The 22,786-nt window shown below is 39.6% G+C and overlaps 1 protein-coding gene and 1 long non-coding RNA gene across 2 annotated transcripts in view; one reads left to right on the forward strand and one right to left on the reverse strand.

Moving 5' to 3' along the window:
- LOC311435009 overlaps positions 1 to 2,722 on the forward strand; it is a 31,505-nt gene extending 28,783 nt beyond the window's left edge. Inside the window, exon 2 of the long non-coding RNA XR_014691874.1 lies at positions 1,990 to 2,722. This is a non-coding gene — a long non-coding RNA (uncharacterized lncRNA). The remainder of the gene's footprint in view (positions 1 to 1,989) is intronic.
- The window catches only part of KCNK5 (potassium two pore domain channel subfamily K member 5), a 38,049-nt gene that overhangs the window by 9,803 nt on the left and 5,460 nt on the right, over positions 1 to 22,786 (reverse strand). The window lies entirely within an intron of this gene.

The following is a 22,786-nucleotide window of genomic DNA, read 5'->3' on the forward strand; positions in this document are numbered from 1 at the left end:
GTTACCTTAAACTGGTAATAACTTATATAGGTGCCTACAACCAACCCTTCCTTCCTTCATTTGCCCCTTCTTTCCTTCCTATTTGATTAAGATCTGATCTTGTACCTAGCAAAGACTCAACACAAAGTTCAATCACTGTTAAAAACATACACAAGTTAACACAAGTTTTAATTATTCTTGAGACTTACATATCACCACCCTTCTACTGCAGTAAAAATGCCCTCAAAGTGAATATATTGAGCATATACGAGATGCAAACAATTTAATTAAAAAAGCACTTTCAACACACAAGCTATTATGGAAGATAAAAGGAGGAGCACTGGAAGTGAATGAAGGTACAGAACTAGACCTTTCTGCTGGGAATCTGAAGGTGTGTGCAGAGCTGCATGCGGTCTTTCCATAGCCTCCAGGCTCTCAACAGAAAAGGATGCAGAGGGAGTTCTCACCAAGGCAGTCATTTGTCAAAAGAAAATAGCACTTAAGAAATAGCCCTAAAACGGGCAGTTTGACAGCAGGCAAGTAAGCCACCCCCTTCCAAAAAATATGTGAGGCAGCTATAACAGATCACAATGTTCTGTAATCTGACTGAAGTAACTTCATACTTTTCTGTCACGCTCTGTAGATGAATTTCCTGAAAGTCCCAAAAGATATCCAAAGCACCCTATAGACACAATCCGTGATCTATCATCCCTGAAAAGATGCCTTGACTTCTTCCACTGCCCATCAAAACTGCACAAAATGGTAATATCAAGTTCTCCAGTTCTTTTCTGTGCTATAAACTCACTTGGATTTCTATTTTTTCTCACAAAGCAACTGATCTCATATGAGATGCACTGAAGTATGTTTCCATTGTCACTGGGCCATTATCTCATTGCATTACTCCACCTTCAGTTCATGAGCTCAGTTCCCCATTAAGTATGTACAGTTACTTCAAGGTCTGCCAAGGTCTGGATGTGGCAAGAGGGCCCAGATCCAAGGGGAAGAAGCTGCTGGGATGGGTAGCACATGGCTGCCCTTCACACCCAGTCAGCTGGCATTTCGGACAAGATAGCAGCTCTCTGAGCTGTGTTAACACTTAACATTAAGAATCACAGCTACTCTCCAGCCAAAGCTGCCACCTCCTTCTTGTCCCTGTTAGCACAGCTATCTGCTATTAGCATATGTTTGTCTGCAATTTTCAGTCTAGCCTTTTCAAGTTACTTTTATCCCAGCTGCAAGAACAGAGACAGTCACAAAACAAGCTTTGATAGCTTTGGTGCAGGAGGGAAAATGTAGCTGCTTTCCAAGCAGGAAAACTTTTGCCCATACTGAAATGATTAAATATTTTGGCTTCAACAAATAATGCATGTACAAGTGGACACTGTACAACTGAACAGCAAATATGTTCCTCCCCCCCCCCCTTGGTAAATGTTAGGCACTGTCATAGATTATCATAATCTAGGATACACAATGTCCTGGGTTGCCTGCATTGGAGTTCTTAAACTACGGAAAATTTATTTAGAAGGCCTTCACATACAAAAACAGAGGGTAGGGAGGGAAAAGAAGAAGAGAGCAGATTGTTTAGGTACTCTCAATGCCCTGAGAGATGTCATTTAGAAAATACATTTTCAAGTACGCCCAATTTCAAAAGCTGAAAATGGTTTGCTAACTCGGAATTTACGTCTCTTTAGACCCCACCTCATGATGGTTTGGTACGGAAAAAGTGAAGAAAACTTATTTAGTGTCAAATGACTTTTGCCTCACATCAGTCAAACCTCCTCCTCTCCTCCCTCACTCCCCACCACCCCAAATCTGTAGTTTGGCAAGTGAAAAAGGAAAATAAGTAAGCGCCAGTCCCTAGAGCTATTGCTGAGAGTAAACAGACATTGCAACTGCAAAGCAATTCTTAAGATGCAAATAAAAGTAATGCATCTTCTGATTACACTAACACAAGTAGAAACCAGGAGGTCATCTGAATATAATCCAGCAGACAATTTGCTCCATTTGCAGGTACAACCCCAACAGATAAACTCCAGGACTGCTCCACTACAGGTTTGAGTGTCTCCTGGGTTTGGTGACATTTTTACAGGCTCTCTGATGATCAACTTTGCTCAAGATTTACCAGAGCACACAAGAACAACTTGTTATATCTCCTGTATCTCAGGCAAAGGAAAGGAGCATCTCAGATGCTTTGGGAACATACCACTTACATCCCTCTGTACAAGTAACAATATGACTGAAAGTTCTCAAAAGCAACTTGAACAGAGAGAAAACAGAAAGGAGAAGCCTTGACCCACAGAAATATAGATATGTTCCTACTTCTGTTTATATACACAGGAGGCATGGCGAGTTTGAAATTTGATCAGTAGCACTTCAAGGTAAAATCAGTCACAGCAGAATGACATTTAGTCCCTCTAGAAGTAATGCAAAGGTATAAAACTAAAGGAATTGGCAAATTGGAGTCTGTCTGCATGCTTAGGAGGGAGTAACTATGTGGAATGTGCCATTTTACTTCAGCTTCTTGAACTTCAGAAGAAAGGAAAATGGGAGAAGACTATCACCTTCCACCATTTGACGTGTGAAGAAATACAAAAATACACAAATTTTCTTCTTTCTAGGAAACGTTTAGAAGGTGGCTTCCATCCAGTACTAAGTCCCAAGTAAAATGTGCAAGCTGTTAAAAGTCAGTTTTACAACTCCATTACAAAAATATGACTTGCAAGTAAATTCTGATCTGAAATCTCTTTATAGTGGTATCTTTGTTCACTCCTAATAAGAAAGAGGTTGCAAAGAAGGTTGTATATATACACCCTTGTCAAACACCAGTACTGATTTTTGAGCCAATTCATCATTATCCAAACCCAGTCATATTTCATAATGGCTATAGTCAGGTTGTTATAGCTGTAGTTCACACAATATTATCTGAATATGAGTTTGAATGCATTTGGCTTCTCTGTCATGGACCATATTAAACTACAGAAAATTTCCTTTAAAAGGCCAAATGGACCATAAGGCTACCTTTGCTACAGCAAAAAAACGACTTCCGCAAGTACTGACAGTTATTCCTGCAGTCTTTGGCACACAAGCAATTGCATACAAGTGAAAGAATCACAGAATGGTTGAGGTGTGAGAGGACCCACATGTGGTTAGTGATGTTATACTAAGTTAAGGAGTGCAGTAAAGCTGTGATACAGGTTTTGCATATCAGGTAGGCATAATTTTATATTTTATATATCCTAGACACTTTAGTATGGATTACCTGAATCTGATAAAAATAAGCAATAGGAAAAAAAAAAAAAAAAAAAAAAAAAAAGAAATTCCAGGGGTGCTTACAGCAAAATGAGCTAAAGACACAGAAAAATAAAGGGGCTATGTATACTAGAGCAATAGATCCTGCCCACAGGCACCCTATTACATACAAAAAGAACAGCCAGATACTGCTTAGCGCCAGGTCTCCTTTGAAGAGGCTGAAGCCTGTGTTATTTAAAGCATTCCCTAGAGATCCGACACATAAGCCTAAGGGTAGCTTTAAAGTTCTCTAGGTGGTATGAACAATTCCCCTTTTCTCCATAAGAAAGGAGATGTGATTGAACCATTAAACCCGAAGTGAGAACCGCTGGCTTTCATTCTACTCACGAGTATTATCGTGTATTTCCTACAACATAGGCAATCACAGGTGTCTGGTGCATCCAAAGCAGAGCGTTAAAGCAACAACTGGTGCATCCTTTCAGGTCCCCTGGGCTTTATCCCCACTTCCGAAAGACTGTGAAATCACCTTCCTTCATCTAGGTGTGAGCATTTAAAGCACAGATAAACACTGAGAACTACAAATCTACCAAGATGATCTTCCTACAAGGCATAAAGCTTCAGCAGCAATCTCATTTTTTACATTGACATCCAAATCTTTTACACAATTTGAAGAAGTCTGGAAACTGTGGAGTAGTCATTTAATCACAGGTATGTATAATACAGACAATTTAGCCAAGCATAATAAAATTGTCCAGAGTTGTAGGGTTTAGATTTACAATAATCAAATGAAACTCTATATTGCTGTTCCTTTTTAAGCAGTTTTTAGTTTTAACCAAATCCAGCAGTAAAAGAGTAACATAGCAGGATTCAAATCCACTGGCAATCACAGCACTGCTTTTTTGTCTTTGATTTACACAAGGGATTTGAGTGATTAAGAGTGAAAGCTACCTGAAAACAAATAGATAAAGTGGTGCAAGAAGCTGTATGGATATTTTTCATGGCTTACAGAATCAAGAGCGAGCTTTGGACTTCTTAATGACTTTAAAAATGAATAAATAAATAAATCCATATCATGCAACCTTCACACCTTTCTTAGGCAACAAATTGCCTACATTTTTTGTACTTACCTGGCTTATCTGGCTAGAGCTATAAAGTTACAGTAGCAGTCAGCTGTTTACAATAATCAGATTTTAAACGCAATCAAAACATATTTAGTCGTTAATGTTTATCTTAGCAATATTTTTTTTTAAGTCTCTTTTTTTTTTTTTTCTATGCTCCCATGCCAGATCTACATTACAGTTTGGCTGACCTAGATAATATTGTCTTCGTATTATGTGCAAATAGAGAAAAGGCGGCCACTACATCTGTATTCTTTTTCAAGGGGAAAAAAAAAAAATGCCCATGTGTGGTCAGACCTACACTGACAGAAGAACTTCATCAGACTCCTTGTGCAGGCAGGCAACACAGTCGCCGTGGCCAGAAATGTCCTGCTCTGTGGGCATATTGCACTTGGACATCTGTTTGCATATTAAAAGCACCAGAAGCAATTTCACAGGCACAGCCTGAATTTCTAAGTACTGTAGAGCTAGATCAATAGTAGTGGATTCACAGTCAAACTAGGAATATATGCCATAAATTAAAAAAGAGCCATAATCTGTTGTTTTGAGTTGTAGTTGTTAAAGAAGGGGGGGAAATAAAAGGAAAAAGATTCAAGGCAACTGCCTTCCTCCTCCCCTTCCCTGATGTGTCCTCATTGAATGGAGGTTAGTGCACATCAGAGAAAATATTTTCCTCACTGAAACCTCTTGGCAGCGTGGGGTTTGGGTAAGGAAAGGGAAAGAGAAGCCAACTATGCAACTAATAGTTTTACCAATGAGTACAACTCAGAGAAACTTTTTCCCCACTTTTCATGTCTGTATATACGAGGTATATACATGTAATGATTTATGATTTTTTTCTGTTTGAGTTCTCCAAAACCTTCACATTAACCTATATATTCTTGAAACTACATATTTCAAGCCAGCCTTCGCTTCCAAAGATAGCTGCACTACTGCTACAAAAACCTTGCTATGCCACGATGCTCGCTTTGGTAGCCAGAGATGCAACGTGGCAGAGCTGCAGAAAGACAGGAGAATACATGTAAATAAGACTAAATGATCTAGGTAGCTCAAATGGCAGCTCTTCCAGTGTCACCTTTAGGAGGGCTGCTGTGTACAGAGAAATCAAAACTCATCATTGTTGGGAGACATGAGAAAGTCTTCAACAAAAATCCATGGCCCAAAATACAAAACAGCAGCACCTCGGTTGGACTGGTGCATTTCTGACAAACATTTAGCATCTGGCAAATTCTGTACGTAATCCACTCAGCTCAGGAATTCGCAGGAAACCATGTCTGTAACTGTCGATGACTCCAGAAGAGATCTAAGTCACCAGGAAAAGCACAGATCCGTGGTTTCTGAAATCCGTTTTTCCCCACTCCCATCTCTAGTTAGGGACAGGCTTGTTCTGAAGCTCACTTGGACTCCTAGATCCCAGCTGACTGAAATACGCTGACATACAACCAGGGCCAACACAAAGGGCCAAGAGAACAAGCCTTTCAGACTGCCTTAGCCACTTTACAGTCCACGCAGGACTATGCTAACTAGCAGGACTTTGGATGGTTGACCTTTCACTTCCCTCTCAGCATTATCTGTGTTTGCAATATGAATTTGATGTTTGTCAGGACAAGAACGATGCCAGATGTGAAAAGAAGACTTTTAGCTGAGTCCTGGATTTCCTACTTCACTTCTGTGGGGAATGGTTTGCGACCTTTTTTGTAGAAAGAAAAATAAGACAAGTGAACCATATTGTCTCGATCTAACAGGCAACACCCTTGTGTCTTGCTAACCTGTCAAAGTTTTACTGTCCTTTACTGACCTATGCAGAGAGTAGAGTTAGAAGGCGGTTGGGGCAAAAGGTACAGGATATGAGTCAGCAGCACCTGCATGAGAGAAGGATGATGAGGGTGAATAAAACAAGAAAAATTCCACATTCAGATGAACTGAGCACATGTAAGTGAATCCTCAGTTAATTCAGCTGCTGTGTTTGGCATTTCTTCCAACCTGTCCTCCACTAAAAGTTGCCAGGTTCTCCAGACTCATGAAGATCCTAGCACTTGTACAGTCTGTTTTAATGAGTGTAAAATCCAGCGTTGAAACAGGAAGCTTTTAATAGAATAATGTGATTATGGGCAGTAGCCACCTACCACAAGTCAAAAGTTGAAATTTGGTCAACCAATGGGAAGTAGTCATTGAGGGAATAATGTCAGCTTACTTCTAAAAGAATAAAAAAAACACATATTTTCAAATAATAAACCTAAGCAAAAACATATATTAACAGCACCTAAAAAGCCAGAGACCAATATTAGCATACAAGATTCCTTCCCCCTTATCTATGAATTGAGCTAGAACAAAAATAAAATCAAACCCTGCAAAGCAAGTGTTAGTCCCACTGTTTACATTCCTACATAGAACAACTACAAACAGCAGGGGACACAATTTTTCTCCTTTCTGTCATACGCTGCTTTAAAAAATGGTTTATTAAGTGTTATTGCAAGTAAAAACATATTTTGCATTTTTTAATCAACAGTTTAATCTTAAAATACTGTTCCCATCAAAGGGCACACTTTTGAAAGTTACAGCTTTGAAAAAAAAAAAAATCCTGGCAAAATATGCGTTTACATACTTGAGGGGAGGGTTTTCTTTCCAGCAATGCCAAAATTTAAGCCTGAACAAGATGGTATTTTCACACTCCTACTGACACAGTAGATAGAATGTCTTCAGAGAAAGGAAAACTAAGTTGTCCTTAACTCTTCTTCTTACTTGCTTCAATATATCAGTTGGCTTTTTTAACAAGCCAATCATAAAAGTTATTTAAATTGGCTAAAGGTGACTTTAAATGATCTACCAGTATCTTAGCATAGAAAATAGAAAGGTACACATATAGGTCAAATGCACTGTAGATACCACATTTTAATCAAAAGGATTATTAAAAAAAAAAAAAAATAACTTGCTCTGCAGAAAAAATTTAACTCATCTTGTTGATTCTTTATTCACCCAAGCAGCTTCTCAGTGTTTCATGCTATTTATGCATTGGCGATTCCTTATGCACATACAAGTTGTAGATCCAAGACACTTTACAGTTGTTATTACTTTCCCTTCATTAGGCTTAATTTTGGTCTGTCAGCAACTTGGACTTCCATCTAAGCATACCTCTTCTTACCCAATAGAGCCTCCAGCACATGCCACTTCATACAGAGCTGTCCCTACATCTAAGCCTGATATATAAAGAATGCACGTAAATACATGCCTGGTTTTCACTTTGCATAATTCAGTTACATAACAGGACAGCAAACCAAACATTGTTTGGATCTGTTAATATAAAATACAGCACACCCAGAGGGCTCTCTTGATTTACTAATTAGTTTGTTTTGTCACAACCCTTTATTGAAAATACTGGGGAAATTCCTGTTCCTAGACTTCAGTGATTCAGTGTGCCTAGCACTAATTGATTTGTTTTAGCAGACGTACTGGTTTTATTTGCTGGAGAATGCAGAGTGGGCTATGTTGTCATGCACTGGACTTTGAAACCAGACAGATTCCAACGAAAGCCTGCACTATGAGGAGAGCCGTGGATTACAGCTGCTGATTCCTTTACATCTACTGATCAGCCCAAAAGCAGAACAGGCTGTGCAGTTAGAACACCTGAAGATCATGGTGCTGGACATAGGCATACAAAATAAAACAAAGCAGAATTGGCCTTTAGTGGGGGAAAATACTCTCATCTAAGGGACTGCATTACTGTGCCATAAAGAAACTCTATGTACATCCTCCAAAGGACATGAAGCACTGAGCTTGAAGACTAGAAGGCACTCTGATCTAAGCCCTACATACTTTTACACTAGAAAATATTGCTATTTGGTGTAGTTCTCAGGAAGCTACATGTGACATTTATTTAGGTGCTCAGAACTGAGGAAGAACACAGAAATACCCCAAAGCAAACAGGAATTGCTGAACAGCAAACATTAAGCTGCATCAGAAGCAGCATGGACAGCAGAGTGAAGGAGGGGATTGTCCCCCTCTGTTCTGCTCTTGTAAGGCCCAACCTGGATCCCTGCATTCAGCTCTGAACTTCAGCACAAGGATAGGGACCTATTAGAACAAGTCCAGAGGAGGGCCACCAGGATGATCAAGGGACTGGAGCACCTCTGCTATGAAGACAGGCTAAGGGAGTAGGGGTTGTTCAGCCTGGAGAAGAGAAGGCTCCTTAGAGCAGCCTTTCACTGCCTAAAAGGGGCCTACAGGAAAGATGGGGAGAGACTCTTTATCAGGGCACGTAGGAGATAGGAGAAGTAGTAATGGTTTTAAACTGAAAGAGGGTAGACTTAGATTAAACATTAGAAAGAAATTCTTTACTGAGAGGGTGGTGAGGCCCTGGCACAGGCTGCCCAGAGAAGCTGTGGATGCCCCATCCCTGGAGGTGTTTAAGGTCAGGTTGGATGGGGCTTTGGGCAACCTGGTCTGGTGGGAGATATCTCTGCCCATAGCAGGGGTTTGGAACTGGATGATCATTAAGGTCCCTTCCAATCCAAACCATTCTGTGATTCTAAGATTCTGAGAGACAGTTTGTCAGATAAGCCAATTAATTCCTACTTGCACCTAAGTTATATCATGTTAGCTGTTCTTTTCAAATTTTACACTGCCCACCCCCAGAATAACCTGTATGTGCGGAGGGAAATTAAACAAGAGCATGCTTCCTACAGCCTAGTACACTCCTGCATACAGGCTCCAGGACTTTTCAAGAATTTGAGGAGTGGAGTTTCTCAAAAGCACTTGTTTTTCTATGCAACACAATCATAAATAAATCACAGGATAATACTGTTACAGGTCTCTACCTTTATTAGGGTAATGGCCTAAAAATCCATCCTGCCCTTGCAGATGGGACCTTCTCTCTAACTATTCTGCTAGAATGAAAGGAGTTGTCCCCCCATCTCCTCCCAAGCACTGATGGCAGCTATTTCCTCCTCCTGTGGCATCGCTATTTTAACTCACCACCAATTATACATATAAAACCAGGCAGGAAGTTCTCAGGTAGATTGAGTCTCAAAGGAAACAGGGCACAGACTTACATCTGGGCACTGGATTTTGTTTTACATTCTTGGAAGTGCAATGTATGTGTGAGAACAGTATCAAAAAGTTAACATTTGTAACAGAGACCAATCATCAAGCTTTTTAATCCAAAACTACTAGCACTGACAGTGTGGAGAAGAGGGGAAATAATTTTCTCTGCTTGCAAAGGGCATTCTCAGTGAAGACAGTATTGCAGGCACAAGCATATTAAACCACTGTTCTCTTACTCCACACCCTACCTAGCTGGAAAAAAGAACCAGGGTAAAGAATGCACATTTGTCACAGATAGGGACACTTGTTACTTCATTCTGCTAAGTGCTCATTTGTTTTCTTCTTGTTAGCTTACAATTTAACCAGATTAAGTGATCCTTTGAAAAGGCAATCTGTTGATTAACCCATATTGTGCAGAACAAGTCATGCTCTTCAAGAACAATCTCAATTTATTAACCAAAAATAGCTCTAATTGGTCAGAGACAAGGAGGGAGGAGAGAGGAAAGAGGTTTATACATGTAAAATTAAAAAATATATGATTTAGTCTGGCTTCAGCTTGTTATCAGAAGGCCAGGCAATAAATCAAGATTTTAGAGGAGACGTAAAGAACCATCTTTGTACTTGCTTGAACCTGAAAGACTCATAAAAAATTCAATTGTAGCTAGTATTTATGAGTCCAGAGGCCTCAAGACACAGTCCAGTGGAAACAATTTGTGAGTCTACGGTCAAATTAATTCCACATTATTTCTTGGGTATAGAGAAGGTAAGCAATTGTGCCAGCAACTCCCTTATTGGAAAGATAATCAAAATTAGACAGAGTATGAGCAGGATTAAATTCACAGGATACAGAAAAAAAATAAGAAGTAATTTCTTGGGCATTTCTATAGTGCCAGCATTAGGTCTTGTGAATATTCCACTCTCCTCCCTCTGTCTGCCCATCCCCAAATTAAAGCCAGATGTTCGTGAGCTGACCATTCCAGTAGTTAATATAGATGTAAATGCTGATCTCTGCACTGAATTCTGCCCTACCTACAGCTAGCCCTTATGTTGCTTCTATGTGGAAAAAGTGAGTCTTAGTATTCCTGTAATGCACTGGAACACTACCTTCCCAACCAGCCTTATTTACCTGGTCAAACAGCAACTTTCACTGCCACCCTGTAACTAGAACCACCGCCTCTTCACTCCCACCAGGGTGAGCACCAGCTTTGCAAAGTTTATGCTCTGCATGGAAAGTTACAGCTCAGTAATAAATCTAATTGAGAGAGCTCGTCTGAGGACAGGTTGCTTCCCAAGATGCAAGCGCACTCTTAACTTTTGTACTTTGGCATGTGGAACAAGGACTAATAGTTAAAAGAAATGGCAAATATCCTGGGAAATGATCACCACTAACATGACAAAAGAATTGTCTTTTGTGGGACAAACAAGTGAGAAGGGAGTAAATGTACCACTTAACACCCCTGACTTCCCAACTTCTAAACCTGCAAAGCAACAGAGAAAGTAGTTCCAGGAAAGGGCATTGATTTAACAGAAACATACACAATATGATCGCTTGCCCACACAAGAGAACCACTGGAAAATCATCTGATTTGGCTGAATTACATCCTCCCACAAGAGACAGCAAGCTGGCAAAATGCAGCTTAACATCTGTCAAGTTGGTACAAACTCCTTTTCCAGTATACGCTATGGACAGAGGTTCTCCTTCAATTAACCTAAAGAGGAGTGTTTCAGAACTTCTGTATCTTGAAATTGGACCTTATTGCCCTTGAAAGCAATATAGGTTTTGTAATTGATTTTATTTAGAGAAGATAAGGTCTTATACAGGTAGAACATGGGCTGCGATAAGCTCCAGCAGTGCTGTAAGCACAGAAGTAATGACATAGAAGTAGTGACAAAGCAGTCAGCAGGCAGACGGGCCATATCTTCCACAGTTCCAGTTTACTGTTCTCAGTTTACAGTTCTCAGTCCTTATAAATGAAAGGTACGATGCCATCCTTGCCATTACCTGTGGACTTGGGCACCCTGTAAATCTGGTGACATTATAGACTTTGACACGTCTTAAATATACAAACATCTTTTTCAGATATTTATTGCATGGCTGATTTGACAGGCCTGCAAACAGTCCTGACCAACTGTACACAAGTAAATCATATTAATTTGTTGGCTTCAAGGAAAATATATCTTAATGAAGAACCTTTTTCAAAACAAACAAACAAACAAACAAAAAACTTGGCAATTTAAAAGCCTGAGTTAAGATGTTCTAGACACCTACCACAATTTATTGTGCCTTTCCTTTCCCATTCCTTGACATATGCCAGCAGCAGTAAGTGCAGGTGAAATACCTGTTTTTCATTATTTCTCATGCACCCAATCATAAATTTTAGGTATTTCAAAACCAGAAGCACATCAATAAAGACAAAACAACAAAATGTTAAATGGTTGAAATTCCTTTTCCTTGATGTATTACTGTCATTCAGAAAAACATTGGTGAAACTCAGCTGTCATGATTAGCACACTTCTAGTCATCCACCTTTAAGAAATGGGAGCAGAAGATGATGGGATAGAAGAACAAGGGGACCCTAATATGGGCCAGTCAAAGCAATTTGGACAGCAGAATTGAGAGCCAAGAAAGGATGGCAGTGCTGTCTTTGTACTAAATCAGAAACAGGAATGTAAGACAGTAAATAACAAAAGCCATTTAAATGAAAAACAGTGTCAGTAAAAGAAGAAAATAAATTGAGCGTGAGCAAAATTAAACTGTAAATTAAAACAAGTTCTCAACCTAAGTAATAGTTTTTAATCAACTCATTAAGCGTGGTAGTGTAGATGAACTTCCCCATCTAAACCAAGCTCCAGCTTAACAGTGGTTGGTTAAGTTTAATGAAAATATTTCTGTGATGTGGTGTTGCAGGTAATATTTCTGATTTGAAATCTGTATTACAATTACAATGCATTGGGAAGAGTGTTATTGTCCTACAGTAACATCCTCTTAGTAGTAAAGAAAAGGAGTTCTTCAAAGGCTGTAAGAAAGCAAACAACCATTACCCTTTTCTGTTGCACCATCCAAAGGCATACAGGAGTTTATTCTCAAGGACTGGCATAGACTGAGATAAAGGCTGAAGAATAAAATAAGTTTCATGGGAAGAAACAACCATACTGTCAAATAGAACAATAAAACTTCAGCAGCACCAGCATGACTTAGATTTTTTTTTTTTTTTTTTTTTGTGGAAGACTTCTAACAAGCCTCAAGTCTCTCAATAAGGTCCAACCAACATAAAATACTTGTTTCCTTTACTGGGTGCACTAACGTTCTACAAGGTGGAGATAACAACTTCCTGATTTGTAAAGCCTCATCACAAGATCTCACATTTCTGAGAAGCACTAGTCAAGATTACTGATTTTGTAGTGATAATACGCACTCATTGCTTGTACAAAGTGCTGTTTTACTGAAGGTTTACAGCTGGCTGTTATGTCTACTGCTATCGGACAGAACACAAGAGCTGTCCTCTTCAGATTAAGCAAATTTTACATGAAAATATTCCAGCTGATAATGTAAACAGAAGCCTAATCAAGGACTGCAGTGGAAGCACTACACAACTCAAAGAAAAGTGGAAAAGAGTAGGTCTGCATCTTTTTGTTTCATTAAAAGCAAGAGTTTTGTTTGCCCTTGCAGCTTTCATTTATAAACAACTATTTTACAAAATAGTAGTTTAAAAATAGACAGCTTGAGAAATTTTCAGTAAAAAGGCACATAAGCATTTAAAAAAAAAAAATCACATTGTGTACATGTGTTTGTGGAAACCTACTGTACTTGGTCCAACACAGATTTGGATACTGCTTATTGATTTCACAGTCTGCAACAAGTTCTGTGTTTTGCCGTTTTCTCCAACCTCATAGAAACTCCCAGTTGTATTCCCAAACTACCTCTACTGAAAAGAATGTCAACGTCTGAGGCTTCAGTTTTCACACAACAAATTCAAGAATGAGGCCACAAAAGGAGGTTCAGCCCAAACAAGGCTGGACCTAAGCGTAAGCCCTTTCTTCCTTACCAAGGGGAATGAGGCCAAGCAAGCACTGCTCATGTGATTTTACAGAAAAACTGTGAGTAGTCAGGTCTGTTGAAATATCTCGTGCTGTTTCTGTGTCTTAAGTGTGTAATAGTGAAGCCTCTCATGGCTACATCGGCAATTTTCATTTGTAGATTACATCATATAATCACGTCTCTAAGAAAAGCATAGAAAAACTTAAAGCCACTGTTTGGTCAGAAATCAGGTAGTCTTAAGCTGCTACAGGATGATTTTTTTTTTTTTTTTGGCAAATTGAGCAATTATTGTTGAATAGCTAAAGTTTCCCCTCACTACCAATGCCTCTCAAATACAGCACTGTAGAAACTTAGATTCATGTGTCTTTTGCAGGTTTTAAATGGTCCAAATGACTTCATTTGCCAGTCCCAAGGAACTACAAAAGGCAACTTTCACGTGCAGAAGTCAGCCAGCAGATCCTGCTGCTAGCCTTCTTTTTGCATTAAGATCTAGCTAGCAGCACTCTCTATTAGTGACCTCCCAGCCCAGATGCAAGAAAAAATGAGACTAAGGGCAAAGTACTGTAATGAGAAAGAGAATGAATTCCCCTGCAATAAACCCAAGTTCTGTAATATTTTCTATTTTAGCACAAATAAAATCATATTGATACTTAGGTGGCAAGACCCTGTTAAAAAAAAAAAAAAAAAAAAAAAGAGCTGTACTTCCATTCTGCAGTAAAACTAGGTGTTACTGTTTCCTCTGGAAAAAAAGTTCTAATTTGTAGGGATATTAACCTCTTGGAGGCATGTCAATATTTTTACAGCATGCACTGTTTAAGACCTGGTTGTGTATCATGTATAGCATGGACAGTTAATTTTCCTATAAGTCATAATTCATAGGACAAACAATGTGAGGGATATTAATGGAAAGAGATCAACAAGGTTATTTCCTTTTGTGGCTTTCTGCAGGGTTAAATAATAAGTGAAACTCATAATTCAGCAAATTAGTTAACTGGAACGATTTTGTCATAGCAGAATTGAATGCTAAAGCTTACCTAATTGTGATACTTGCAGATCCTATGCTTGAATGAACTAAGTGCTCCTTAACTTTATTTCCCCCTTTCACTTATGTGCAATGGACTTAAACACCAACAGTTTTGAAAAGGCAACTGGCTTCTTTGAAAGATCATGACTACAAAGTTTGACATTTCGTATGGATTTTTCCCCGCTATTAATTTCAGGACTAGATTCCAGTTAAATGAACTAGTTAATAAACTATTTTGATGAAAAGCACATTCATTGCTTTACCAGCATTCCCTTGCTTTTGTGATTAATACAATTATAGAACTGTTTCCTCTTCACTTTCCCAAGTTCCACATAGACATGTTTTGAAGACAAATTAACTAAAGGTTACTGCTGCATGAGAGCTGCAGCTGTTCTGCAGATGCCGAGTGCCACAACTTTTCTTTGGCCTCAGAAGATTACTGTCACTCAGAAATAAAATGTATCAGAGGATTTCATAGCTTTCATTAATACAGTTTAACTTTGAGGGCTCCTGTGCAGATACGGTTATACCACTCCTTTCCTTGGTTGGAAAAAAAGGTATTTAACAACTCTTACATTGCATCTACTGCTTCAAGAAGCTGGAAAGCACTAATAGCAGATTAGGCTTCCTTCCTATCTGAATACATACATGGTGACTGATGGAGCCAACTCCCCTTTAGAAGGGCTTTGGAAAATGCTGTTGTCCCCATTTTACAGATAAGAAAGTGGAAGCAGAAGAGTCAAGAGTTTAATCTAGCCCTCACACCAGCAGTTGGTGACCTATGTTAGAACCAGACCACATTTACATGAGGCTATTGCAACAGAGCTGTTACCAATTGCATAAATAGATGCTAACCCGCACAGCAGTCTGAATTTCCAGAATAATGTTTTTCTGTTTAGCTAAAATTAATTTAAGTACATTTAAGTTAAATCAAAACAATAATTTTAGTGTCAATGAAAACAGTTTATGGAGATTAATTTACTAGAAGGAGAGAGGTTGGATCATATTTTCGTAGTACTGCTTTTTATTTTTATTATTTTCTTTCTACAGGCAAGGCTTCAAGACCTAGAGCAGCAAACAGATTAATCTCTGCAGATTCTACCCACCTATAAAATGGCATAAACTGGAGTATTTCTACAGAAAAATTTTGATATTTCACAAAAGAAGTAAAAGGGGAAGTCGAGTTTAGTTCGAGTGAAGCTTCATTCCCACAGTGCCTTCAGTATAAGAATAGTTCATCAGTACAAGACAAACACAGGTGATCCAAGCTTGATAATCTTGCTTATAGAAGCCTAAAAATGTTTTTCAACTCATTGAATGAATTGCAGCATAAAGTGATATTGCATTAAAAAGCTTATTATACCACCCCCACAACCCCCATTTATAGCCATGTATAAGAACATGCATCAGATTAAGGAAATCTCAACAGCTTCTAGGATCAAAATGTTACAGGCTTTTAGATTTCATTCCCCGAATTTCAATACAGCATTAAAAGTTTTGCTTCTCTGAAGATAAACTAAAAGGTGCTGCTGGAGAATGCTATTAGCTTCACACATCTCATTTTCTATTTAACAGCCTAGCTTAAGGAAAAAGAAGGAAAAGAAAAAAAGCGGGTTCTAGTAAAACAACTTATGCTGGTCTGACACTTCAGTGAGCATGCACATGCTCGAATAAAAATCTTATTTTTCTTCTGACAGCACCAACTCAATGAAACGAAACTAAAAGTGAACAGACTTAGGTAGAGCAGAGCACTTAGTAAGATGTCATTTTTTAATCAAGCAGACTTTTGAACTACACAACAGGAGCAAGAGCCACGCTGTAACGCTGTAGGCCATTAACTCTTTGGGGGCATAACCTTTTCTAACTCACCTCATTAAGCCAAACAAACAAAAAGGTTTCCAGGGTAGTTTTAAGTCAACCAAAAACTTTACATAACCTCAACCACACTGATCTCTCTCCCTGTATCATTCCATCAGACAGCAGGAGGAGGCAAGGCAAGGCAGGCTTCCAACATCAACTTGGACAGGATGCTTTGTAAGAACAGCAAGGTGATGGGTTTATGTTAGAGGAGTAGCAAGGGAAAGAAACTGCCACAGAAACAATATTTGCTTCGAAACTTCTGTCATTATGTATTTAGCTTTATCTATGGCATAACTTAAACCAGAATTTGGTTATGTACTACAAACACCCCCATCCATCTCAAAGATCAGTCTTGAGCTAGTCTACCATTGAAGGAAAGGAGAAGTGGCTACTCTGGACAAATGTTTTCAAATATAAATACAGAGATCTGCCAGCACAGTTACGGCAGGATATGAAGAAGTGTGATCAGTAACTAAGATAACTGTGCCAGGGAAGGGCCTGATCTAGACACTCTCAGACCTGTAACAGAGTAAATTCCTGAGTGTATCTTGTTCCATGAGATGGGGGTGTGAATTTGACTGGTAATAACATCACTTTGTTGGTAAGAGCTGCCTAGGCATCAGAATATTTCTTAAACACAGCTATATCAGCATACATAAAACATTTTTTCAGGAATAGCAGAACATTAAAATCACTTGCACATGTACACTGGAGCAGTCTTTTGCTATTTTATTATGTTCAATGCTACAGTGTTATGTACACAGAAGAGGATCTTCCCATGTGAGCTTCTAATCTGTAACTTGGACCAAAACCAAAATAAACAACAAAAAAGAGTACATACAGAACTAAAAGATTATCAATTTTTTTTTGAGGTAATATCACATTTAGTTCCTGAGCAAAAACTGATGGCAAAAAAGTCACTACATATATCCTGTATAATGTGTATTGAATAAACAAAGTTTTTCAACTGAAATAAGCAAACTTGTTTCACAGCTTGAATTTAGCTTGAAAGTTTATAATTGTTTTTGATGTAATTTTAAGCTAGCAGCTCTTGGTGATTAATTAGTCTTCAAATTGCACTTTAGCAGTACAAAATTTTTTCATGCCATTTTTACATTTTTCACTCCCAGCCACCTCAATATCAAACCAGCTTTGCTTAGACGTTGCAGTGGCTGCATCATACAAGCTAGTTCATTAACTGTGATAAGGACATTTGCCACGTCATTGCAATGCTGTTTTGCATCTTACTACTGAAATCAAAAGGAAGATGGGAAATGCTCTAACAATTCTCAATATGAGAACTTCCCCACTAAAAACAGAGAAGAAAATGAGTTTATATGATGCAGAACTGAGAAGGTATGGGAGCCCACAAAGCCCAGCTTCAGCCATCATCTACACAAGGCATTGGTGACTTTGGAATGAATGAGGACACGGCTACTTCACCTACTGCGTTTTACATATAACAAGTTGTATTCAGTATTCACTCAGTTTCAGCAGAATTACTGCACAGAAAAATTCTGCTCATTTGGTACAACTTTAACCCTACCTCACACTCAGCATGCCCCCATTATCAAACTACCAAACTGCACACATCCAGATTCAAAATTTTCCATATAATTGCAGGTCACTCTGCTGTGGTTTAGTCCCAGCAGGCGGCTCAGCACCACCCCACCACTCACTAACTCTTGCGGGGATGGGGGAGAGAACTGGAAAGGTAAAGGTGAGAGAACTCAGGGGCTGAGATAAAGACAGCTTACTTGGTAAAGCAAAAGCTCTGTGGACAAGCAACACAAAACTGGCAATCCATTTGCCATTTCCCATCAGCAGGCAGATGTTTAGCCACGTCTAGAACAGCAGGGCTCAGCATGCATCATGGTTTCTTGGAAAGACAAATGCCATCACTCTGAACGTCTCCCCCTCTTCCTTCTCCATTCCCCCTGGTTTTATTGCTGAGCCACATGGTGTGGGACATCCCTTTGGTCTGTTGGGGTCAGCTGTCCTGGCTGTGTCCCCTCCCAGCCCCTGGTGCACCGCCAGGCTGCCAGCTTAAGGAGCAGGAAAGGCCTTGACCCTGTGGGAGGGAGGTAATAAATAGTCTATGCCCTGCTATTTCTCAGCTGCCCCACCCTGGGGATGTACAAAAGCCAAACCACCCTGCTATCTTCTTGATACTTTATTACTGGAAGAGAATCAACTTCCCAAGAACTGAAAGCTGTTACCAGTTCCTCAGAAGCTGTAGGCAGAGACACAGCACTTTGCTAAGGAGAAAAACCTCCAGCTTAAAAGCTGCTTAGCGTCCAAAACGCTCAGAAAGCCATCAAAACCACAGGAAAACTTCAGTTACCTTAAATAAGTGAGATAGTTTAAGATGCACAAAATTCAGCTGTAAGCACCTAGTCAACACAGTGTGAAACTACTTGATCCTCAGTACGAAAACAAAAACACAGCTGTGGGGACATCTGCCCAAATTACCAACTGTCTACACTGTAGCAGAGCTGAGCAAACAAAGCCAAGGCACGCTCAAAGTATGAACTGTTATATTAGATTTAAGAGGTAAAACAAAGACATCCAGGTTCATTTCACTCATCAAGTTGACAGCTTTAGGACCTTGTGAAGACTATGTAGAAACTCCGTGAGAAACTGCCTTTATGCTGCAGATACAGCCAGCTACGATACTACTTTGAAAATCTGGTGCCACCATAGTAAATTACATAGGGACACAATAGTTAACCTACTGCTGTGCTGCTCTGATAGAATCTAATTCAAAGTTCTGTATTCTTCCTTTCCTTCTCCTTCCCTCCACCTCAAAACCCACCAAAAAATAAGTTGTAAACATGGAAGTATTATTCTAAAAGGGCAATTGGCAGTGATCATTTGAAAGAGGTGAAAAGCTTTCAGACTGCACTGATACCAAGGAGAAAGCGTGATTTTCTAAACATGAACTCCAATGCCCTTCAAAAACCCTTGTGCCAAGGTGAATGTTGATTACAGAATTGCCCTCGGTGACTCTGCAGTCACGTACGCACCACTTACACAGGCCTGAAGGCTGAAATTCTAACTTAACCAGCAAGTTATCATAGTCCAACTATTTAAGTTGGCTTTAGCATATTAGCATCCCAGTCTTCAGAGCTCCTCAGCAGTAACTGTAACAGCTGCATCTGTAGTAGAGTATTGCAGCCAGACAGCTGAAAGAGAAGCTGTGGAAGAAGTCAGTACCAGCACTAAGACCTCCCTGTTCCTTGGGTTCCTGGAGGAGGCTCATCAGCCTCACATCCCTTGAAGGCCAGAGAAAACTTTGTCTCTGGCAAGGGACCACACATGATTCTTGAGCAACTTTCCTTCAAAGATTTATTTATTTATTTATTTACTTTTACTCCCATAGAGTAGGCTGGGAATAGGAGCACTTGGAAGTTATGCACATTATTCATCACATTACAGCATTAGTGAATAGGGGAAGAGCAACTGACATCATCCACCTGGGCTTGTGCAAAGCATTTGATGCTGCCCCTCATGACATTCTTGTCTCTGGAGGGAAGAGATGCCATCCTGAGGTACCTGAGCAGGCTTGAGGTGGGCCTGTGAGAACCTCAGAAAGTTCAGCAAGACCAAGTGCAAGGTCCTGCAGCTGGGGTGGGGCAATCCTAAGCATAAATACAGGCTGGGCGGAGACTGGATTGATAGTAGCCCTAAGGAGAAGGCCCTGGGGTTGTTGGTTGATGAGGAGCTCAACATGAGCTGGGAATGTATGCTTGCAGCCCTGAACACCAACCATATCCTGGGCTGCATCAGAAGCAGGGTAGTCAGCAGGGCGAGGGAGGGAATTCTCCCCCTCTACTCTGCTTTCATGAGAGCCCACCTGGAGCCCTGCGTGCAGCTCTGGGGCCTCCAGCACAAGAAGGACATGGATTTATTGAACATGTCCAGAAGAGGGCCACCAGGAAGATCAGAGGGCTGGAGCACCTCTCCTATGAAGACAGGCTAAGGGTGTTAGGGTTGTTCAGCCTGTAGAAAAGAAGGCTCCAGGGAGACTTTAGAGCAGCCTTCCACTGCCTAAAAGGAGCCTACAGGAAAGCTGGGGAGAGACTCTTTGTCAGAGAGTGTAGTGATAGGACAAGGGGGGCTGGCTTTAATGTAAAAGAAGGGAGGTTTAGATTAGACATTAAGAAGAAGTTCTTCACTCAAGAGGGTGGTGAGGCACTGGCACAGGTTGCCCAGCAAAGCTGTGAATGCCCCATCCCTAGAAGTGTTCAAGGCCAGGCTGGATGGGGCTTTGGGCCACCTTGTTGGGTGGGAGGTGTCCTTGCGCATGGCACGAGGTTGGAACTGAATAGTCTTTAAGGTCCCTTCCAACACAAACTATTCTGTAATTCTATGATCACTGACGACTTTGACATTTTAGCCAGACCACCAAAAATACTGTGTCATAAATGACTATTATTTCCACCTTAGGATCTTCACAGACCTTTGCAGAATTACTTTCAGGTTTCATTATCTATGTCACTTGTAAGCCACCATCATCCAACAACTTCATGCCTTCTTCTGGAGTCCAAACTAATGTTAGAGAACATATACCTTTGCTATTAAGAAGGGTCAGAGTTCAGAGACCTGCGATAGGTCCAGCTGAGACTTCTTTATTTGCACCTGTTGTAACCTCAAAGAGGTTGTTGCTGGGTTTTGTTTCTGAGCAGCTGGAACTTGCTTACACAACATTTGCAAGATGCTGGCACAGAACAAAGTCAATTTAGTACTTGCCAATTTGCTCAATACTATCTGCTTCAACCTTTTTGCTAAGGCAGAAATATAGTCCTACAGATGGGTACAGCAACAACTGGTTCCACAGCAAGGATTAAAGGCAGGTCAATCATGAGTACCATTGCTCGTGTTGGCAGAAAAGGAACATGGAGTGTGATTTCCGATTCAGCAGAAGCTATGATATACCACTTGTTACTAGTTTCTTACTCCCTTTTCATTACTCATATTTCTTAAGAAAACAGTGTACAAGACTTGAGTTTAAAACATTTCATAAGCTACTTCACACCCAGCAGTTCCTTTAATCCACTGGAACTCACACAACACATACCAAAAAAAAATATATATAATATATATATATATATATATATATATATAATCATTTCCTTACTCATTTGACTGTAAATGTAGCTGCTAGGATAAGGCATGCCTGGGAGGGATTTCTCCTGCCTACAATTAAGATGTTGGTAAGTACATAATTAATACTGTAATATCTAAGACCTCTAATATAAAAGCATGATAAAGTAAGATAGATGGGAACAGAAAACAAACTGCATGTCCGAAGTTCCTTGCACTTAGTGTTTTACAGAGAGGATCTAATAGTACTAGGTCCTGCTGTTGAGGAACCTGAATCAGAAGACAGGAAACAAAGCAAGACAAAGTTATGCCTACAAACTTATGCCATCCCTTCAACAAACAGATCTATTAGAGACAAGGAGTGCATATCACATGCCATGCTTTTAGGGGTTTAATCTGACTTCAAGTATGGCTCTCCTAAAGATGTCTGTAGCAGCATACAGAACTTCAGTATTTTAATTTAGATGAAGAATACACAAGAGCACAAGACTCCCAGTTGTCTTCTATCAATGTCACGCTTCTCACTATGAAAAAGGATCAAAGTATATAAGCTGAACTCATTTTGGACCAAACTAGACCTGAAGATGTACTCCATGAAGAGATCTAATACACATGACCTACTTGCTCATGAGCATTCAATCCATAGAATCATACAAGAGTCAGCACAAAGTAAAAATCTCTGCAAATACAGACACTCAGCATCACGTCCATAGCACCAGACATTTTGTTCTCTGGGTCTGCTCTTATTGAACTGCACTACCTGCTGATATAGACAAAACATTAGAGCACTTGGTTTATAGTTTTTAACAAAAGATCAAACACAGAACAAAATGAGAAAAAAAAAAAACATTATCCCAGTGGCATAAAAACTAAATAGATTTTATAACCTTCCAAAAGCCCTTTCCGGATATAGTTGGTTCATTTTAATTATTTATATATATATATATATATATATATATATATATATAATTTTATATATTATTTCAAGCAATAGCATTCTTTGTGGCTTCCCAGCTAACCAAACTATTGACTGCCACTTGCAATCCAGCTTGGCTCTGGTTTTACGCCACTACATTAACATCTATGTGCAGTGCCAGCATGAAATGTGATTGCTTTGAAGGTCAACACCACCCAAAGAAAAGCACAGCAATTCATTTTGTTTAATTAACATTAATAGCAAAAGCAATAAATTGTTTTAAAATGGAAATCTACACGAAGTCATCTTTACACTATTTTCACTGGGTATGTAAGACATCTTGCAATAAAAACACATACAGCATGAAGCAAAGCAGGGGTTTCATGATCTTTTAGGACAACAGGCTGTTGATAATTGACAAATATACTTGCACACCGTGCTCTCTAGAGCAGAGT

The sequence above is a fragment of the Aythya ferina genome (assembly GCF_964211825.1).
Source record: "Aythya ferina genome assembly, chromosome: 3".
Lineage (NCBI taxonomy): Eukaryota > Metazoa > Chordata > Aves > Anseriformes > Anatidae > Aythya > Aythya ferina.